The sequence below is a fragment of the Saimiri boliviensis genome, chromosome Y, assembly GCF_048565385.1.
Source record: "Saimiri boliviensis isolate mSaiBol1 chromosome Y, mSaiBol1.pri, whole genome shotgun sequence".
NCBI lineage: Eukaryota > Metazoa > Chordata > Mammalia > Primates > Cebidae > Saimiri > Saimiri boliviensis.
Window position 1 is genome coordinate 8,332,417 of NC_133471.1, and position 9,495 is coordinate 8,341,911.

Here is a 9,495-nt window from a genome sequence, read left to right on the forward strand (position 1 = left end):
AGAAATGACAGATACAGGCGAGGGGACGGAAGGCAGAAAACCACACTGCCATGTTTGTACCTATGCAACAATCTTGCATGTTCTTCACATGTACCCCAAAACCTAAAATGCAATTAAAAAAAAAAATAAAAAAGTAGTCTGTAGCTAAGGATCTGTATAATTGCTCATGTTAACATGAAAATTTAAAGTATTATTTCAAAGTAACTTTTAACAAATGAGTTGTTGTTAACATTAATCTGTCAGCTTAATAGAACGGTGGACAGAATTATTATTTTCATAGTACAAGTATTATTTCTTCTTTTTATCTCACCTTGTGTAGGTCTCTTGAGTAAAATGATCTGCTCCTTGTTGGATCTTACCCACCAGAAAAATGTGTGAGACTGAAAAATGCTGGTGCTGTTCATCACATGAAATCTGTGATCCAGCAGCTGTACATTTTTTTTTCCATGCTAGTCTCATCATAGTGAATAAGTCTCATAAGATCTGATGGTTTATCAGAAGGCCCCACTTTGCTTTTTTCTAATTATCTCTTGATGTCATCATGTAAAAAGTGTCTTTCACCGAATGACATGATTTTGAGACATTCTAGCTATGAGAAATTATAAGTCTAATTAAACCTCTTCCTCTTCCCAGCCTCAGGTATGTCTATATCAGCGGCATGAAACAGACTAATACAACAAATAGCTGAAAAACACACACCCTTGTTCACCACATTGTGTACAACAAGACTAGAAGAGAGAATAGAAAAGATACAGCCTTCCTGGAAACTTACACCTAAAAGTTTTCCAATCCAGAGCTTTTCACCACTTTTGGGTGTCTGCAGTCTGGAATCTTCAATATTGTTGATGCCTCTGCATTCCCTAGTGCCTGCAGTTGAAGCACCTTTTGGTATGCCTGACGCAGCCGCAGAGTTTCAGAAAGCTGGCACCCTTGTAAGCACCTAAAACTTTTTATTCTGCCACATTCTGTGTGCCCTGCAATGCTTAGTGGCCAAACACAACAGTCACTCCCGCATGTACCTCTTTCTTCTCTAAGCCTTATTCACCTAAAGAAAAATTAGCTCCAGAACCACAGGGAAGGCTAAGCATGTCTGTAAGGCTGAAGGCAGTGAAACAGACCAGAAAGCCTGGTTAAAAGTTGGACAAAAATAACATTGATTATAGAGGTTTATGACTAATGAAGTAACCACCTAAGTATTCTGTGACAGAAATGACAAGGATCACCCATAGCCAGTGGATTATTAAATCATACCTATGTAACAAAGTTTTTATTAAAACGCATGTGTACAGGCTACAGAGAGCTACTGAATCACAGAATATGTGGAGTTTTCTTGAAAATACTGTGCACATAAAGGCTAAAACCAGTCATTTAAAATGTCAAATATCAGGTAAATATTTTATTTTGGCTTCTTTTGAAAAGAGTTTCTATTTAATTATGTGTCCTGAATTTTAACTACTTAAGTAAAACATACTTCAAGTTAATCTAAAAAACTACATGTGATAAATATTTTCACTTAGATATTTCTATCAAAATTATTTTATGACTCATAAATACTGCACAGAAAACTTTATTATCAAGAGAAAGTGGTTTCTATAAGTTAACTGAGTAAGAAACAGGCATTTTAAAGTGAAAGAAAAATCTAGTGATATCTCAGCATAAATCTTTAGCACATGTTTTTCCTTGGGTAATGATACTCAGTGAATTTTTTGTTAGAAATATTTATCCTGAAAGATATTTTTTTTTCATTCAGTTTTCTATCTCAACTATTTGTACCTTAATAAAAACAAATGCAACATCTCATGTTGTCCTGTGTGTATATTTGCAAAATGAAAATAGCAGCTGTCTCATACTCTTTAAGACTCTCCATTCTGTGGGAAAAAAATGTTATTTCAATATATATATTTTTTGTAATTCAAAATTTGAAAAAAAAACAAATTTTTATATTTTATGAGCCATATATTTAAAAAATTAGAGCTACAATAATTCTAGTGCTTACCAGTTTATACTTAAATGTGTGTATTTGTACATAAAATAATGACATTTGAGCAAAAAAACTTTTATAATTTTTGTTTGTTTATTTTTGTAATGGAGATTTTCTCTTTTTGCCCAGGTTAGCATGCAATGGCACGATTTTAACTCACTTAATCTCTGCCTCTTGGGTTCAAGTGATTCTCTTGCCTCCACCTCTTGAGTAGCTGAGATTACAAGTGCCTCAAACAATTCCCAGCTAATATTTTAAATTTTTAGTAGATATAGGATTTCACTATGTTGGCCAGGCTGGTATAGAACTTCTGACCTCAGGCAATCTAGCTGTCTCATGACAGCTAGTGCTGAGAGACATGAGACACCAAGTCAGCTACTTATTCTAAAGTTACAGTGCTTAAAATTGTATTGATAATAAGTAGTCTGGATCTTTTTAGTACTCCACTCAAGCATTAGTTATGGGTGAAGTTTTCTTGGGCCATGAAAACAAAGTAGATCATCTTGTATCTAATGGTGAACTCTGCTCAGCCTAGTCTGGTGTCATGAGCAGACTGACTGAGAATCAAAACTCATCAATATTATTTTGCACATACTTTAACATGGATTTTATTCCTTGTGCTGCGCCCCAGATTTTTCTCAGGACTTCCGATTCTCTCTCATTGCCCTATTTCAACTCTATATTCATGTTACAGTGCATGAGAGCTTTAAACATTTCAAGCACAACTGTATTGCATGTTGAAAATGTCATCATTCTCATCATAACTTCCTGTGTGAATGCTTCAGGCCAAAAACCTGAGAGGCCAGACCTTTGGCACATGGTTCTTGCATCATCATCTTCTGCCCATTGATCAACACTTAACTGGCAGATGTTACACTTATCATCTTGGAAAAATAATGGTGGAACATCCATTTGGAATTTTCCCAAATCTTGTGTAAGGAGTTTGAAACCAAATGGCATTTTCTTCATCCCAAACCATATAACAGAGGGACAGTCCAGTGGATAGTCCATTCATCAATATAATAGGTTTCTGAAACTCAATGAAAGTATTCACAAAGTTTTTGATGGTGTCCACTAATTTAGCGCTTCATTTGTCCTGTCATGTTTTAAATGCTTCACAAAGTTTTCAAAATTAAGACCACAGCAAAAGACACTGCCAACCACAATGAGCAGCACAAGCTTACTATCCAGAACACTATATTTCATTCATTATCTCTCTATTCAATGTGTTGTTATCTGTTGATCTTGTTGGTAGCAAGATCTGAGTGAATCCATCTTTCTTCTTCAACATGGTATCTCTGAATCTGCTGACACTTTCTATTAGCCTCATGCTGAAACGAACCCTCTTGTCAAAAGTCTGGTGTTTCCATCATCCATAGCTGTTCTTTTTTCACATCTCATGGTTGAAACATGTTTTTATGTTTGTTGTTCCATTGACTGTTAACCAATCCATGGATGGCACTGCATCCACTGCTCTACTGAGCACTGAGCACAAATAAGTCTCTCCCCGTTTGTATGCACTGGGAGGATAGAAGTTGCGTGAAAAATATATCTGCAATATGTGTCTTTGGTTCTCCATTTTTAATACCTAGTGGGATAGTTGAGGCTTCAACTCATGATGCCTCTATGCAAAACTAAAAGCAACTGAATTCATGGCTTCCATTTTTACGTACAGTGCAGAAAATTTTCTAGCGGTCTGGTAATATACTTGGTCATTGTAATAATAACAAAATTTAACATTCTAAAGTTATAAAACCTGTATTTATTTACTGACTTTGTTATTTTTTTTAAATTATACTTTAAGTTCTAGGATACATGAACAGAATGTGCAGGTTTGTTACATAGGTATGTGTGTGCTATAATGATTTGCTGCATCCATCATGTGTTCATCTATATCAGGTAGTTCACCTAATGCTATTCCTGCCCAATACTCACACGCCTGCTACGCCTTCCCTACGTCTTACCCCTCAATAGGACCAAGTGTGTGATGCTTTTTCCCCCTGCATCTATGTGTTCTTATTTTTCAAAACACTTACTTATGAGTGAGATGATGCAGTGTTTGTTTTTTGTTAAAAAAAAAAAAAAAAAAAAAAAAAAAGGATAGCTTAATTTTCTGCTCTTGTGTTTGACTCTGATTTTTTATGTTTGAAGATTTTTGGTGTTCTTAAATTCACAGATTTACATACTATATCCAGTTGTGAAAAATTTTATTCATTAATATTATTAGATATTCTTTCTGTCTTTTGGTTTCCTGAAGATATGAGACACCAATAGTGCATATATTTATCAGCTAAAGCTTAGGCTTTTTGAACATGTTTAATCTGTTTTGTTTAATGTTCTTATACTGGATTTTTTTTTTTTTTTAGATTGACTGAATCTATATCTGCCCAATTTTTTGTTAACCTTCTTTACTGAATCTTTTATTTTCATAATTGCACTTTTCCCTATATTTATTGTATTTTCCTTTTATAATTTGTGTCTCTGAAACTCACATGTTTTTCTTTTATTTTTCTTTTGGACATACTTGTAAACATTTTCTTAAAATCTTTGTCTAAAAAGTGTGGGACATTTTTAGTTTCTGTTTTTACTTCATATTGACTATACTTTTATTGTTATTGTTTTGTTTTGTTTTGTAGAAATCTTTATTTGGAATATTATACTAACTGGAAGTTAGGCTTTATTTCTTCAAGGTGTGTTCTTGTTTATTGAAGGCTTAGCTTGAATTCTAGTGGTATATTGTCTGGATTAAACATAGAAATGTTTAGTTTTTAAAATAGAATATGTATTAACAGTCTTATTTAACACTTTCTAGGACAAACACAATTAGTAGTGTACCAAAAGTCTTCTTTACTCCTTCCACAATCAGAGGGTAGGCCTTCCCATTGGAAATGTTGATTGCTGTTTTGGAAACTTCAGCTGTGCCTGAGAGGTTATATGACACCACAGTCTTTTCTTTAATTTTTAAATTGCCTTTCTTGATTCAGTGTTTGCATGGTTGTTACAAACTATTTTTTTTTAAGGGTCCAGGTTGAGACAGTTTTTACTTGTTAAAATATTTTTCCTGAGACTGTGAGGCTGCCTGCCCTGCAGTTTTGCATTTACTAATATTTCTGAAGCACTCATATTTTTAATGTTAGAGTTTATTTATAGTTAAAAGAATACTTTAATAGTTTGTGAAGATGCTATTTTGATTCTTGAATGTTAGATTTTATATTAGTTCTTACAGCAGACAGTTGTTTGGTATGTTTTTGAGTTAGGTTATGAATTGCATGTAAAATGCATAAGGCAGAATTATTTATTATAATGTGCAGTTTAATTTGTTATAGTCAATGACATAATAAATTACTAACAAGGTTATCTTTAAGTAACTATCTAAAGGAAACACTAAAAGCGTAATTATGTGAGTATGAAGCCAAATTAGCAAGCATAAACGTCCATGGGATATGCCTGCTTAACTTATTAAAATAACAGCAAAGTCACACTCACTAGAGCAGAGTAAGAAAGAGAAAAATATGGATTATGAGCTTAGAAAAGTAACAGACAGTCTGTGTAATTGTGTACACTTTTATATACATCAATAGGCTTTATTTTACATTTTACTCTAAGCCTGGCTCAAAACTGGAAGTGGGATTGGAAAGGTCGTAACGGTATCAGGTGGAGAGAGGCTAGAAAAACTTCCAAAAATACTAAAATCTGCAGTGGAAATCATCTTTGAGAAACTAACAGTGTTCAATCAGCTCTTCGGAAAATTGTGAAGATAAGCATACATATGACTGATAAAGTTTGAGTATACTTCTTAACTCAAATGTATATTTCTTAGAAATCACAGAAACTTCAGAAGTTTTTGAAAAGTTTAGTTTATTCAAGTTTGGATAAGTGCTAGTACTATAAAGTCAGTTCAGGTAATCTAATCATAGATTAAATAAATAAATAAATATTTTTTCCTCTTTTTCAGATTTTTTTATGACTTTTTAATATAATAATAGAATAGTAACATAATAAAATGCAAACCTAGGAGCTTTAAATTATAGGGTATTAAATAATTAATCAATGACATTTGTAAAACAGTAATCTTCACAAGAGTTGGAAGGCATGTATAATATAAATACACACTTGTTCATTAGAACACACTATGAATTTACATTATAAAGTATAACATTTTAATGGCAAATATTAAAATTTGTCATATGACATAAAAATTGAAAAGATATTTCAATACTCAAGCCAATGTATATGAAGTTTTCAAGAAATGTATCTGGAATTAAATAATTTCAGTTTTCTTAGAAGTTGTTGAATATAATTAATATTCAAGTACCTCCACATTTCAAGAAAAATATTGGATAACAGAGTGTTCAGTGGGCATCTTTGATTAGCTATAATGGGCTTTCAAATTCCTGGAAAAGGTAACACAATTGTAAAAATGGAGTGTTTTTTTTTTTTTTTTTGTAAGTTATAAGTTGTGATCCTTAACTAATTATTATTATTTTATGCATATTTGTTAATGACTATTTGTAGGGCTGTATTATGTCTTTGAAACATATTCGAGAATTTTACTTGTTTTATCTACTTTATTTTTAAAAGGCTCTTATATCTGAACAGGTTACAGTAACTTCAAACTGTAAGACTCACTTTAAGAGTTTTAATAAAGTAATTACAAATCAGGGAGGGGATAAACTGCCATGAAAAATCAATGAGGAGTATTGTTTAGCATATGGAAAACTAAACAATATTGCTTACTGATTTTTCATGGCAGTTTGGAATATATATGGACTCTTTGTATGTATGTGTATATATATGTATATATATGTATGTATTAATATATGGAATACCTGGAATATATATTGAAAACTAAACAATTCAATATATGTCAGTTTTACTTGATTTATATTTTATTTTATTCTGTTTTATTATTATTATTATTATTATTATTATTATTATTCCTTTTTAGGTTTTTGGCATACATGTGAAGAACATGCAGGATTGTGGCATAAGTACACACATGGCAGCATGATTTGCTGCCTTCCTCCCCTTCACCTATATCTGACATTTCTCCCCATGCTATCTCTCCAACTCCCCAATACCACACCATCACTCCCCCATTTCCCCCCAACAGACCCTAGTGTGCAATGCTCCACTCCCTGTGTCCATGTGTTCTCATTGTTCAACACCCACCTATAAGTGAGAACATGCAGTGTTTGATTTTCTGTTCTTGTGTCAGCTAGCTGAGAATGATGGTTTCCATGTTCATCCATGTCCCTACAAAGAACACCAACTCATAGTTTTTGAAGGCTGCAAAATATTCCATAGTGTATATTTGCCACATTTTCTCTGTCCAGTCTATCATCGATGGACATTTGGGTTGGTTTCAGTTCTTTGCTATTGTAAACAGTGTTGCAATGAACATTTGTGTGCATGTGTCCTTATAGTAAAATGATTTATAATACTTTGGATATATACCCAGTAGTAGGATTCCTGGGTTAAATGGGATTTCCATTTGTTAGTCCTTGAGGAATCGCCACACTTTCTTCCACAATGGTTGAACTAATGTACACTCCCACCAACAGTGTAAAAGTGCTACTGTTTCTCGACATCCTCTCCAGTATCTGCCATATCCAAATTTTTCAATGATCACCATTCTAACTGGCATCAGATGGTATCTCAATGTAGTTTTGATTTGCATTTATCTAATGACCAGTAATGATGAACACTTTTCATATGTTTGTTGGCCTCATGTATGTCTTCTTTTGTAAAGTGTCTGTTCATATCCTTTGCCCACTTTTAAATGGGATTTTTTTTAAATTTTTTATTTTTATTTATTTTTATTTTTTGTAAATCTGTTTTAGTTCTTTGTAAATTCTGGATATCAGCCCTTTGTCAGATGGGTAGACTGCAAAAGTTTTTCCATTCTCTTGGTTGTCAATTCACTCTAGTGTCTTTATTTTATTTTATTTTATTTTATTTTATTTTCCTATTCTATTCTATTCTATTCTATTCTATTCTATTCTATCCTATCCTATCCTATCCTATCCTATCCTATCCTATCCTATCCTATCCTATCCTATCCTATCCTATCCTATCCTATCCTATCCTATCCTATCCTATCCTATCCTATCCTATCCTATCCTATCCTATCCTATCCTATCGTATCCTATCCTATCCTATTCTATTTTCGATTCTTTTTTTTTTTTTTTTTTTTTTTTTTTTGCTGTGCAGAAGCTGGTAAGTTTGATTGGGTACCATTTGTCTATTTTCGCTTTTGTTGCCAATACTGTTGGTGTTTTTGATCATGAAGTCCCTGCCTATGCCTACATCCTGAATGGTTTTTTGCCTAGATTTTCTTCTAGGGTTTTTATGGTGTTAGGTCTTATGTTTAAGTCTTTAATCCATCTGGAGTTAATTTTAGTGTGTGGTGTCAGGAAGGGGTCTTTTTCTGCTTTCTGCACATGGCTAGCCAGTTTCTCAACACCATTTTTACGCAGGGAATCCTTTCCCCATTGCTTGTTTTTGTAAGGTTTGTCAAGGATCAGATGGTTGTAGATATATTGTGCTGCCTCTGAGGCCTCTGTTGTGTTCCATGGGCCTATATCTCTGTTGGTACCAGTAACATGCTGCTTTTATTATTGTAGCCTTGTAGTATAATTTGAAGTCCTATAGTGTGAGGCCTGCTGTTTTTTTTTTTTTTTTTTTTTTTTTTGTTTTTTTTTTTGTTTGTTTGTTTGTTTGTTTGTTCGTTTGTTTGTTTGTTTAGAATTGAGTGTTCGATATGTGAGGGTTTTTTGGTTCCATATGCAGTTTAAGATGTTTTTCTCCAGTTCTGTGAAGAAGGTCATTTGTAGTTTAATGAGGATAGCATTAAATCTGTAAATTATTTTGGGCAGTATGGCCATTTTCAAAATATTGATTCTTCCTAACAATGAACGTGAAATGTTACTCATCCATATGTGTCCTCTCTTATTTTGTTGAGTAGTGCCTTGTAGTTCTCCTTGAAGAGGTCCTTTACATTTGTTGTTAGTCATATTTTTAGGTATTTGATTCTATTTGTATCAATTGTGAATGGCAGTTTGTTCTTGATTTGGCTCTCTTTAATTATGTTATTTGTGTATAGAAATGCTTGTGATTTTCACAAATTGATTTTATATTCTGACACTTTGCTGAAGTTGCAGGAGATTTTGGGCTGAGACAATAGGGTGTTCTAGATATACAATCATGTCATCTGCAAATAGAGACAATTAGACTTCCTCCTTTCTTATTTGAATACCCTTTATTTCTTTTCCTTGCCTGATTGCTCTGGCTAGAACTTCCAGTACTCTATTGAGTAGGAGTGGTGAGAGAAAGAATACTTGCCTAATGCCAGATTTCAAAGAGGATGGTTCCAGTTTTTGCTTGTTCTGTATAAAATTGGCTGTTGGTTTGTCATAAATAGCTTTTATTATTTTGTTACTTTCTGTCAATACCTAGTTTATTGATGTTTTTTAGCATAAAGTGCTGTTTGATTTTGTCAAAGGCCTTGTCTG